Source organism: Tamandua tetradactyla, chromosome 8 (assembly GCF_023851605.1).
Source record: "Tamandua tetradactyla isolate mTamTet1 chromosome 8, mTamTet1.pri, whole genome shotgun sequence".
Classification (NCBI taxonomy): Eukaryota; Metazoa; Chordata; class Mammalia; order Pilosa; family Myrmecophagidae; genus Tamandua; species Tamandua tetradactyla.
In genome coordinates, this window is record NC_135334.1 from 34,961,676 (window position 1) to 34,973,938 (window position 12,263).

At 39.3% G+C, this 12,263-nt stretch overlaps 1 pseudogene; it reads right to left on the reverse strand.

The window, feature by feature from the left end:
• Positions 1-237: 237 nt before the first annotated feature.
• LOC143643851 (protein mago nashi homolog pseudogene) overlaps positions 238-12,263 on the reverse strand; it is a 47,123-nt pseudogene continuing 35,097 nt past the window's right edge.

Genomic DNA, 12,263 nt, shown 5'->3' on the forward strand with positions numbered 1-12,263 from the left:
GTGAGAATATTTTTTAGGCTGTTTATGTGTTTTCTTATTTTTAGTTTGCATATGAAAACAAATTCAGGGCAGGCCATGGTGGCTTAGCAGGTAAAGTTCTCGCCTGTCATGCTGGAGACCTTTCTGGTGCCTGCCTATGCAAAAAAAAAAAAAAAAAAAAAAAATCCCAGTATTGTAAATGAAAAATAAATACTCCCTGACTTAATTAAATATACAGACAGCTTTAAAACTGACACTTTAGATTGGTTTAATCTTGAAATGTAATCTAATAAGGCTGAAAATCAAACATTTCAGGTCCTGAACAAAATAGTAAAATACTCAAAGGACGTCGGAAGCCTTTGACTGATTTCATTATTGAGAACTTATTTTTGCATGGGAAAAGAAATGTGTTCATCTCCAATTACAATTTCAAGCTCCTTTGCATTCCTAAATACTATTTCTGTCTGCCAACCTTATCAAGGGGAGGCCACAAAGCGTCACCTTCTTTTGCAATTTCATTGCCATCAATAATTCTCTTTGGTTCTTCCATTACACTCTTATGTACATAAGCTTCTTTTCTGATTGTGACATCATTTTTATAATTGCTGTTGTTGGCATATGTTTTAGTTTGTTAAGCTGCCAGAATGCAGTATACTAGAAATGGAATGGCTTTTAGAAAGGGAATTTAAGCTGCTAGTTTACTGTTCTAAGGCCATGAAAATGTCCAAATTAAGGCAGGGCTATAAAAATGTCCAAACTAAGGCATTCAGATAAAATACCTCAGCTTAAGAAGGCCAATAACATTCAGAGTTTCTCTTTCAGCTGGAAAGTTCACCAAGTTACCATGAGATCTGAGTTGCCTATCATGGCTGGGAGCTGTCTGATCCACCAAGCCATGAAGTTGGGCATGCTCAGTAGCACTCCATCATAAAATAGAATGGTATATACAAGATAGGGCCAGAGCAGGTCTTGAAGGCACAAGTAAGTTATATGAGGAAGTGGCCCAAATTCCCATAGCCCCCACTCCTGTCACATTACCTTTTCTTTCTCAGCCCAGAGCTATGGCCTCTTGGGGTGTTCCTTACAAGAAGTTGACAGAGCAAGAGAAAACTCAGGCCTAGTTTGTAGATGGTTCTGCATGATATGCAGGTACCACCTGAAAGTGAACAGCTACGGCACTGCAGCCCCTTTGTAGGATGTCACTGAAGGACAGTGTGAGGGGAAATCCTCTCATTGGGCAGAACTTAAAGCAGTGTACCTGGTGATTTGTATACTAACTCATGGGCTTTTGCTAATAGTTTGACTGGATGGTCGGGGGTTTTGGAAGGAGCAGGATTGGAACATGGGTGATCAAAAAGTCTGGGAAAGAGGTACATGGATAGAACTTTCTGAGTGGGTAAAAAAGCACGAAGATGTTTATTTCCCGTGTGAATTCTCACCAGAGGGGTACTTCAGATAAGATGACCCATTGTGTAGATACCAGTCAGCCTCTTTTCCCAGCAACTCCTGTCATTTCCCAATGGGCTCATGAACAAAGTGGTCATGGTGGTAGAGATAGAGGTTATACATGGGCTTAGCAACATGAACTTCCAGTCACCAAGGCCAACCTGGCTACAGTCCCTGCTGAGTGTCCAATGAGCCAGCAGCAGAGACCCACACTCAGCCCCCAATATGGCCCCATTCCCTGAGTGATCAGTGTGCTGCATGGTCACATATTGATTACATTGGACCACTTCCACCATGGAAGGGGCAGTGATTTGTTCTAACTGGAAAAGACACATATTCTGGAAATGGGTTTGCCTTCCTTGCATACAGTGCTTATGCCAAAATCACCAGGCATGGATTTACAGAAAGTCTTATCTACCATCATGGTATTCTACACAGCACTGCTTCTAATCAAGGAACCCACTTCTCAGCAAATGAAGTGCAGGAACGGGCACATGCTCATGGAATTCTCTGGTCTTACCATGCTCCCCAACATCCTGAAGCAGCTGGATTGATAAAACAGTGGAATGGCCTTTTGAAGACCCAATTACAGAGCAAATTAGGTGGCAATAGTTTGCAGGGCTGGGGCAGTGTTCTCCAGGAGGCTGTGTATGCTCTGAATCAGCTTCCAATCTATGGTGCTGTTTCTCCCATAGTCAGGATTCAAGGGTCCAGGAATCAAGGGATGGAAATGGGAGTGGTACCGTTCATTATTACTCCTTGTGATCCACTAGGGAAATTTTTGCTTCTTGTGCTTGCTACCTTGAGCTCTACTGGTCTATAGGTTTTAGTTCCAGAAGAAGGAGTGCTTTCACCAGGAGAAACAACAATGATTCCATTGAACCAGAGGCTACTCATGCCCCTGGATCAACCAGAAAAGAAGGGGATTAATTTATTGTCTGGGGTGATTAACACTAACTATCAAGAGGAAATAGGACTACAACTACACAATGGAGGTAAAGAAGAGTATTCCTGGAATACAGGAGATACTCTAGGCTATCTCTTAGGCCCTGAGATTTAAAGTCAATGGAAAATTGCAACAACCCACCTGGTGGGTCATCCCACCAGGCAAAGAACCATGGCCATCTGAGGTGCTTGCTGAGGGTGAAGGAAACATGGAATGGGTAGTGGAAGCAGGTGGTGATAAATATGGCTATGACCACATGACCAGTTACCAAAACAAGGACTATAATGGTATGAATATTTTTTCCTTGCTTTGAATGAGTATCTGTATTTGTACAAAAAGCAAATATCTTCATTTCCTCTCTATGTTATCCCCTTTATCATATGATATAAATTGTATTATTCAAGTTATAGTATTTAAGTTGTAGGATATCAAGGTTAAGTGTGAATATTACCTAAGGACTTATACCTATTCTGGAGAGATTTAATGCATTTCCAGTTGTATGGAGGACAGTTGAATATCGTTATGTGAGAAAAAAATGTATCTGTTTTTGTTTTTTTATTTAGAGATTAAGTATGGTCTAAAGTGATGTGTATAGCTGCCAAGTTGATAAGTGGTAAACTGTGGTGGTCAGGTTCATGTGTCAGCGTGACTAGGTGATGGTGCCCAGTTGTCTTGCCAACTAAGCACTGGCCTGTTTGTTGCTGTGAGGACATTTCATGGACTTAAATCATGAACATGTTGGTTGCATCCATGGCTGATTACATCTGCAGTCCGCTAAGGGGAGTGTCTGGTGCAATGAGTTACGCTTAATCTAATCACCCAAAGGCTTTTAAGGAGAATTCAGAAGAGAGCACCTCTCTTTCTGCTTCAGCCAGCCAGCCTCTGCTGGGAAACGCGTTGAGAACCTTCACTGGAGCTGCCATCTCACAGCCTGCCCTACAGATTTTGTACTTTTACATCCCCTAGTTGCATGAGACACTTTTATAAATCTCATATTTACAGATATCTCCTGTTGGTACCATTTCTCTAGAGAACCTTGACTCATACAATTTATCTAAGCTTTCCCATGGGGAATGGAAACTAATTCATTTTTAATGATAGCATATCTGACAATGAGGAAATGTACTTGGTCAATGTGATTGTCACTTCATTTCAGTATAGCTATCATCCCTGCTAATTTTATAGCACCTTGGACTAAAAGTAAAAACATTTAACCGAAGCTTTAACAACGTCTTACTCAAGATTAACCTATATAATATTCACAGAAGCACTAGGAAAAATACATGTCATTATTTTAAAGATGGAAACAAACTCAGAGGTGTTAATACTTTGCTTAAAGAGATCACAGATAGAAAAAGTTGTAGAGATAGAGTTAGAATTGAGGTAGCTGATGCCAAAGTCAAAACTCTTTCCATTTTGTTATTCCTCCTTACAGATGTTGGGCTGCCTTTGCCTACTTACTGAGTGGGATGAACATGGAGATGATTATTCTAGGTGTAGAAAATTTCGAAAACGTCTTATCAGTTATATGAATGATTTGGAGATTTGAGTTCACATACTCTGCAGGGGTCCTGAGAGGCCTGTGAGAAGGGAAGGATGAACGTCAAGAAAGACATGATGAAGCACTGGGAAATGCATCAATGCAGTCACTAATTGAAACGAATCAACCTAATACCATTTGCACAGGTGATCTGACACAGAGCTGTCACTTATAAGAAAAAATGAAGTGCCACCCATGGTTCCTTTGACCTCTTACTGTTCCTAACTTATTTCTATGAAAGAGGGGCTCTGGAGCTGTAAATCGTCAGGAATCTAAATATACATGATCGTTATAGAAAATCCTTCGTTTACATTAAATGCATTTATATACAGGTTTATACTATTTTATTTTGCTGTGTTTGTCAGCCAAAATTATCACTGACAGTTTTGTAATTATTTTACATTTTTTCAAGCAGCTACAATCTGTATTAAATTGAATTTAAATAATTACATCCTTTTGGGATTTATTTTTAAAAAAGCATTGTGCGTAAAGCTGAATTTGTGATGCTCCATTTAGCATTACTGAAGGAAAGAACAGACACTAAAATATTTTGAGCTGGAGCCTTACATAGACAAAGAGAAACCTCAAACACTGATTACTAATTACATCCATATTTTGCACAAAAAAGAAAAAATCAGGAGGCGTTACAAAGATATTTGACAAGTCTCAAACTGTGGCATTTATCTAAAAGCATGAGTCCCTTGTAGAGTTTAAAAGTTTTATAGCTGATGTTTTTGGGTAGTAGGAGTGCTGGAGGCAAATCCCAGGCTGTATGCCTGCCTCAGGAGTTCTGGGGAAAAGGCTGGATCTTTTGGAAATCCTATTTGCATGAGAATATACAAATACAATTGACACCTCTTAAGGGTCTCTTGATTAGCAGGGCTGGGGCTTTCAAATGAAGAAGAGGGAAGGGGAGGGAAGAGTCAATGCTACTATCAACCTGTAAATTTGAGACTAGAGAAAGTTACAATACCCAAACTGCCTTCTGGGCTCCTGGACTTGGACTAGATTGGGAGGTGTGTCAGTTCAGCAATAGTGCCTACTTTCATGTAGGTTGGGAGGTGTGTCAGTTCAGCAATAGTGCCTACTTTCATGTAGGTTGGGAGGTGTGTCAGTTCAGCAATAGTGCCTACTTTCATGTAGGTTGGGAGGTGTGTCAGCTCAGCAATAGTGCTTACTTCCATGTAGGCCAAGGTACTTAAAATTAAAGGGCTTAAAATTAAAGGCTTTTGAAAGCCTTTTCTATATATAATTTCTATATATAATTTGTGGTCAAAGCGGTGAGGTCAACAGTAATGGTGAAGTAATGGTGATGGTGAGTTTAGGAGTTGTGGCAAGGGCAGCATCTACAGTCTTGTTGACAGTTGCTGATGCTGGACCTTTGAAAGTTTCTGGTTTAATGTAGTGTATATTTTATGATCTTGAAAACAACCTTCAGATTCTGGCTTGTGTATTACCAAGCCACAGGAGTAGACACTTGCACTCTCACTACACTTACACACTCACTCCTTCCAAACCCACAACCCACCCCTGGCTCTTATACCATTGCTGGTATCCCATCCCTGAATTTTACCCTATCTAATAGTTATTCAACTCTTTAATATAAGAACAGGTTTTGTTTGTAAATAATACTTGGTAATAAAAAAGCTGAAAAGTATAATGGCTTATTTGAGGGAGTAAAGTTAAACTGTGAAATATGCCTGTATCAAGTTGGCTTGTCAGAATATACTGTTTGGAAGCTGCAGCCACTAAGCAAAGACTCTTACAAGTCAGTGGAGAGCAGACAGTAGTACCAAGAAAGCAAAACTGTTCTACAGGGAGAATGAATGGGTCATCCCAAACCCACTTGAGAAGGGAGAAGGTGTGTGAGTCCAGGTGATGTCATCTAAAAATCATTAATTGTTGCTTTCTTTACCCCTTCCACTCTTCTTTCCTTGTATCCCTCCTCCCGCAACATCAAAGTGCACACTTTGGGTTGAGTAGCCTGTGGAAATGCATGCTGGTTTCCTATGGAGGGTGGATGTGGGGAGATAAAGTAAGAAAGAAGTTAACATTTATTGAGTATTTAATATATTCCATATACAGGGCCAGTGGCTATTTAATTCCCATTTAATCCCCACAAAACCCTATGAGTTAGATATCATTAACCTTACTTGGAAATATTAGAAAACTGAGGTAAAAAGAAATCAAATAACTCTGTAGTTACTGGGTTGAATCTGATGTGAACTTGGGTTAATTTGACTCCAAAGCTCAGACTATTTCAAGAAGAATTCAGGATGAGATTTGTCTGTCCTTTTGAGATGTTTGGACATCATGGGGTTCAACAATAATACTCCTTTAGGCTTCCTTTTATTCAGTGTGTGTGTGTGTGTGTGTGTGTGTGTGTGTGTGTGTGTGTGTATGTATGTGTGAAAGCTTTGATAAATAGGTGGAGCTCCAAGGTATTCCAGAAGGCTGAATTATTTAATAAACAGATATGTGACTAAATCTTTACTGATTTGCAGTCTCTTCTGGTCAAGTGGTGGGAAATAAATTGATTCTCATTAATCTAGCTACCTCAATTTAGAGAGAAACTGGCAGCATTAACTCAGTTCTGAATTCTACCTTGGCAAAGCTCCACTTTAAAAGTTAGGATTGTTTTCTTGAGGACTAATTATATGTTATTATTTTTCAGTCAAATGCAATAAAGTGGCAATAATTGAAATTGGGAAGAATTACAGTTCGAGCCATTCCCTATAGATTACCTGGCTGAATTAAATTTGAAGGTCATCTCAAAAGGTAAATTGGAAGTCTTGTCACTCTTGTTTAAGGATAGCAGGAACAGGAAATAGCATAAAGGAAGGGTAGGAGGAGATCAGGGTACAACTTTTAAAAACAAATGTTTAGTATTTGTCTATTTTGAGCATACTCTTTTTCTAATGGTATCATTAAGTTTTCCATTATCAATGGTCATTCATATATATATTCAATGGGTATTTATTGATAAAGTGAGAATTATATTTACCCTTTCTTATATTCTTCTGGTTTATACCTCTTGGCTTGGAAGAATTATTAATAACTCTCCCTTTCTCTCTCCAAAGTGTTTCTGGTTGGCTGATTAACTAAATGGGCACTCTATTTTTTGAGTAACTACCATGTGCCAGGCTCTGGAGATAGGTACAAACATGACCAAAACAAATATGGTTCCCCACCCTCAAAGACCTTATGTTCTAGAGGAAGATCCAGCATTCCTTTCCCTCTTCTCCCCTAAAAAAGAGTCAAAGAAAAAATAAACAAAGGAATTACATGATAATATGAAGATATCAAGTTAGGGCCTGAAATAATAATTGGAAACATCTTTGGTTTGTATAATGAGAAAAAGGAGTTCTGAGTAGATGACATTTAGGTTAAGACCTGAGTGTTGAGGAGTCAGCCATACAGAGTCAGGGGAAGGATGTCCCTGGCAGATGGAACAGCAGATGCAAAGTGCTTGGGGCTCTAGTACTAATAGTTTGAGAAATTGAAATTATACAGTGTGGCTCTTGTTTAGTCGTATAGAAGAGTGGTACAGGGTGGTAGACAAGGGCCAGATTATACAGGGTCCGGGATCTAGACCATAGGAAAAGCACCTGGGTTCATCTAGGCATGATGGGAGCCACTGAAGGTATTTTGAAACAATTTTAATTGTCATAAGTCCAAAATTTCTCTTTTGAATAGTATTTTGTGGTGATTTGAAGATATCTGTATTTACCCCAGAAAAATATGTGCTTAAATTTAACCCATTCTTGCGGGTGTAAACTTGTTACAGATAGGAATTTTGATGGGGCTGCTTCAGTTAAGGTGTGCCCCACCTCAGTCAGGATGGGCCTTAATCCTATTACTTAAGTGATTTATGAATGGAATGAATACAGAGAGAGAGAGAGAAAGTCACAGAAGCAAGAAGTTGAAATGAATGAAATCCGGAAGAAAAGGGAAAGACCAGCAGACACTGCCATGTACCTTATATTTTGATGAAGGAGCCCACGTCTTTGGGAAGAAAGCATTACCTTGAGGACACCTTGATTTGGATACTTTGTCAGCTCAAAAGTGTAAGCTAATGAATTCCCATTGTTTAACCCAACCCATATCATGGCGTTTGCTGGAGCAGCCTAGGAAACAAAAACGTGTGAGTTTCTTGTAAAATAATTGATTTGTAATAAAGGAATTTACTATTGGTGACGTGTAAATAAAACATTTTCCCAACTTGATATTATGCTATACAGACCTTTGGTTTTCAGGTAGTCTAATATAACAAATTATTCTCATGGAATCTAGGATTTATATCATTCCTTGATTGTAAATAAATTCTATATTTTCATTTGAAACTATTATTTTGAATATTTTAAGCAAAGGAGTGACGTGGCTTGATTTATATTTAAAAAGTTCATTTTTGGGTGCTATTTGGCATACAGATTTGTGGAAAGCAAGAGTGGATGTGGGGAAACCAGTCAGGAGGTAAGTAGGTGGCAAAGAGGTGATGGGTCCTGGCTTAAGGTGGTAGCAGAGGAGCGCTAAAGAAATGGACAGTCTAAATATATATTTTGAAGATTATGTCAGCAGTACTTAGTATCTAGATATGGGTGCTGAGAGATAAGGCAGAATCAAGGCTGACTCCTAGGTTTAATGTCAGTGTTACTTGCTGAAATGAGGAAGATTGGAGTTGGTGGCAGGGAAGTTTTGTGAGGGAAAATTTAGAGTTCTAGTTTAGACATGGAAAGTTTGAAATGTCTGAGCGGCATCCAATTGTAGCTGATAGCTACTAGATAGCTAACTGAATATATTCATTTGGATCTCAGAGGAAAGGTATGTCTTAGATGGTATTTTATTCCATTGCAATGAATGAGATGAAATACAGGAAAATTTGAGAAACCCTGATACTTAAGTCAGGGTAAAGGTGAAAGAGCCAACCCAGGAGGCTGAGAAACAATGGTCAGGAAGCAAGGAGAAACTACTGGAGAGAGCAGAGACTACTACTGCTACAATTCCTCCTCTTTCTCCTCCTCCTTCTTCTTCAAATATTTCTCTCCTTGGCTCTCATGCCATTAGATTATATTACTCACTGCTACTTGTTCTTTTCATCGTCATATACCTGGAGCATTTCATCTTATTTTCCCATCATTTTAGCTCTGGCCTAACTGGAACTATCTAATGCTACTCCTGTCATAATTCTTGGTTATTTGAATCTATGTAATCCTTCTAATAGCTACACTCTCATTCCTTGAAGTTTTCTCCTCCAGCGATCTCCTCTTCCATTCTAACTAGGCTGCTCATTCCCATGGGCACAAACTAGACGTTGTTGTAGCCATACCTGCAATTGCTATGTAATTTCAATTGCCTCCTCTCTTTCAATCTCACTCCAATTTTAACAATTCTTTAATCCCACTAGGGCCTCAAATCCATTGATTGATTTTCACCACTTTTTCATTATTTCTCACCTTCTTGCTGTTCTCTCCTGCTTACTGCTTACATTTTGTAGAAATATTATAATCACTCCCTTGTATACACTTTTAACTCTCTTGACCATCTCTTTCAATTCATGTCCGTGAACCTCAAGTGTTCCCTTTAATGCAGCTTGGAACTCTTACGTGTTTTCCTAGTGTGTTCACTTTCATGCAATCCTAGACAATTACTTCAAACCTTTTCTCTCCTCAACCCCCAACATTGTCTTCCCCATACTCACTGTCAAAGAATGACCTTGTTTATTTCACTAAGGATCGAAGCACTCAGAGATTTCTTTCATTGATTACCATTCTCACATTTATCCACCTATCGGTATTTCTACCCAACATTTTCTGCTTTCTCCCTGGTTTCCTTAAGTACACTATCCATAATCTTATTTAAAGCCAAAAAAATCTAATCCAATTGTGTTCTACATCCAACCCCCTCTTACTCATTCAAGGACATTGCTCTAGCATTTCTCCTCTCTCCTACAATATAAGCTTTTACTCTTGACTGGGAAGTTCTCATCAGCACACAAGAATACTGCATTTTTTTCCTCTGTTTTTAAAAAACAAAACAAAACAGCCCTATTTCTTTACATCCCTTTACCAGGAACTCTTCAAAATAGTTATTAACACTCACTATTTCCAATTATTCTTGTCTTTTTCTCTCTTAAACCAATTCCAATTAGTCTATCACTCCCCACCACTTCACCTAAATTGCTCTTATCAAGGCCACCAATAATCTTCATGTTGCTAAATCCAATGGTCAAGTCTCATTCCTCATTTTAATTGAATTTTCATCCACATTTGGAATTGTTCACTCTTTTCTGCTTCTTATGTTTTCTTTATTTGGCTTTCATAACACCATGTTGTCCTGGTTTCCTTCCCATCTTACTGGTCACTCCTTTTTCGTATCTTTTTGGTGAACCCTCCTTCTCTGTCTGATCTGTTAACATTTAGTGCCTCATGGCCTAGTTCACTGATGTATACCCACTCTTTTGGTGAGGTCCTGGTGATGACACTGATTCCCAGTTGTATTATCTCCCATCTAGACCTCCCTTTCAAACTCTAGACATGTATACCCAACTATCTACTTGCATCTTCACTTGGAGACTTTACTGATTTGAGACTATTATGTACCCCCTAATAAAAAACAAAAATTCAACAAATGGTGCTGCAATAATGGATATTTAATGGAAAAATAATGAATAGTGACTCCTCCATACAGTATACAGAAAAAAAACCAAAACAGCTGATGGAGAGAGAGTACTCAGAGCCAATAGAGAGAACAGATGCCTAGACACAGACATTTGGAAAACCCCTTGGGAGAAGCAAAAGGACCCATAGGGCCTGAGAGAGCCACTTTGAAACCAACCCAAGAGGGCCAACAGACGTTGCCATGTGCCTTCCAATGTGACAGAAGAAACTGGATGCTACCTTTCTTCTGAGAAGTTATCCTCTTTTTGGTGCCTTAATTTGGACATTCTTATAGCCTTAGAATTGTAACTTGTACTTTAATAAATCCCCTTTATAAAAGCAAATTCCATTTCTGGTGTGTTGCATTCTGGCAGTTTTAGCAAAACTAAACAAAGACCTTCAATGTGATATGTCCAAAACTGAATTCATAGCCCTCCCAAAACTGCTCCATCTATAGCCTCCCCATTTCATTTGATGGCAGTGATATTCTATCACCTGCCTACTGAGGCCAGATTGAGTCATTCATGATTCTTTTCTTCCTCTCAATCTCTACATCCAATTTCAGGAAATCTTTTTCATTCTACCTTCAAAATATATCCAGAATCAGACCGTGTCTCACCACACCTATTGCTATCACCGTGGTGTCTATTCAGTTTTTCACAATAGCCTCCTAGCAGGCTTCCTTGTTTTCAATCTTACTGTTCTAGTTTGCTAGCTGCCAGAATGTAACACACCAGAGACGGATTAGTTTTCAATAAAAGGGGATTTATTTAGTTGACGTATAGTTCTTCAGAGGAAAAGCAGCTAGCTTTCAACTGAGGTTCTTTCTTACATGGGAAGGCACAGGGTGATCTCTGCTGGCCTTCTCTCTAGGCCTCTGGGTTCCAACAATTTTCCCTGGGTGATTCCTTTCTGCATCTCCAAAGGCCTGGGCTGAGCTGCAAGTGCTGAGATGAGGTATGCTGAGCTGCTTGGGCTGTGCTACATTGAGCTCTCTCATTTAAGCACCAGCCAACTAAATCAAACATCATTCATTGCAGCAGGCATGCCTCCTAGCCGACTGCTGATGTAATGAGCAACAGAGGAGATTCACATACCATTGGCTCATGTCCACAGCAACAGAACTAGGTACCTTCACCTGGCCAAGTTGACAACTGAATCTAACTACTACACTTGCCCACCCAACCCCAGTCTAACTCCACACAGCAACCAGAGTAATCCTTTTAAAACTTTACTTTAAATAAATTATGTTATGTCACTTCTCTGTTCAGAGCCTTAGAATGATCGTTCTCCCTCTACATTTACCTGGAGGAGAACTCTTACAAAGTTCTCCAAGGCCCTCCAGGATCTGCACAACGTTTATCTCTTTCACTTCTCTCCTACTGCTTTATCGTTAGCTCACTCTCTTCCAGCTGCAGTGGCTTCCATAATGTTCCTTGAATTCTCCAGACATGGCTACATCCTTTACCCCCTTCAAGTTTAAATGCCATCTTCTCAATGAAGCCTACCCAAACCACCTTATTTAAAACCACATCCCTCACCTTTCTCACCTTCTTACCCTGCTGTATATTTTCCTTCCTCGATTATCCTTAGCACAGTCTAACTTGCCATATATAGCTATTTACTTCTTTATGAGAACAATTGTTTATTCTTGTGCTTTCTTCCTGTTAGAATATAAACACCATAAGGGCAAGCA